A 1,364-nucleotide genomic window follows, 5' to 3' on the forward strand; every position below is an offset into this window, starting at 1 on the left:
GGGGTTGGTGTTTTTTCTTCTTATTCTTATACAAGTCCATCAGCAACATTAGCTATTCATTGTTCTTGTTGGCTTCACTTCTCACTCTGTTTCGTAGTCATAAGTACAAAAATAATATTGTTTCATCTACTTCAGTGGTTTTAAGATATCAAACTGTTTAAATTTAAAGTGACGCGAAATTCAATGATCCGTAAATTCAAATGGCATTCGAATGACCGCCCAGTTTCGAACAGTCGAACATAGCGAAAAAAATCATGAATGATGAAAAGTAGAGTCAAACAGCCTCGTCACAGAGACAGGGGTCAGTATCAGGGTCGAGAGGTCGAACGAAATCAGAAGTGTCAAAACAGCGTACTGTCAGCAACATGAACACCTCGCGAACACTGCGCGAGCTTTTACTGCGATGTCGTTCTTATTCCACGCCGTTGTTTCCCGGTTTTGACGTAAATCACTTTGAATGGGCCAGATTCCAGTCGCAAAAAAATAACTGGAGTTAATGCAAAATGAAACGGAAATTCTTCTGAACAAGGGGAATAACCGGGATAATTTAGGGTTCCAAGAAGACATTTAATTTATGGCTATTGTTAGGGGACCTTACGCCCAACTTGCGCTAAGGTTTGGTGTTAAGGGACCGTACATAGATGTGCATGCATCTGGACTTTGCAAAAATACTGGAGGAAAACGGCCAGTGTAATTAACGAAGCTCCTGACTTAAGGAGTTATTAGGAGAATGTTTAAAATGTCTGAATACGATTGTGGGGTATCAAGTGGCGGTGGGTGAATCAAAATTTGAAATTTGCTCACGTCTGCACCCACGTTGTTGTTAAGTGTCAATAAAAAAAATCAAAGAGAGGGAGGGAGAGAAAGAGAGAGAGAGAGAAAGAGAGAGAGAGAGAGAGAGAGAGAGATGGCGAAGGGAATGTTGGGGGTGAACGATGGGGTCCAGTAGTACTGTCTGTTACAGGTGTGGTGGCAGCCACGTTGCAAGTGACTGTCAGTTTAGAGATAAAAAGTGCTTCAAGTGTCAGAAGACAGGCCATGTAGCGAAAATGTGTAAACAGAAGAAAAAGACAAGTTCAAAGTTTCATAAGACAGTTGTAGGGCAAGTTGATTCAGATAGGGTATCCAATCTGTTCACTTTGTCGTATAAGATCAGAACAGCTGCACACGGTCTGGTAAGAAGACATCAGGACCAGGTTCGGGTGTCTTCCTCATTCGATACAATGTCGGGCGGAAGAGGTTCATGTGCCAAACAGTAGCGACTCTAGCGAGTCTAGACTTGTTGATATAGAGAAGAGTGAGGAAATTCCAGTTCCCATTCCAAATCAGTATCAGAGAGTGGAAGTTCCACCACGTGCTATGCC

The sequence above is a fragment of the Aplysia californica genome, unplaced genomic scaffold (assembly GCF_000002075.1).
Source record: "Aplysia californica isolate F4 #8 unplaced genomic scaffold, AplCal3.0 scaffold01149, whole genome shotgun sequence".
Taxonomy (NCBI): Eukaryota; Metazoa; Mollusca; class Gastropoda; order Aplysiida; family Aplysiidae; genus Aplysia; species Aplysia californica.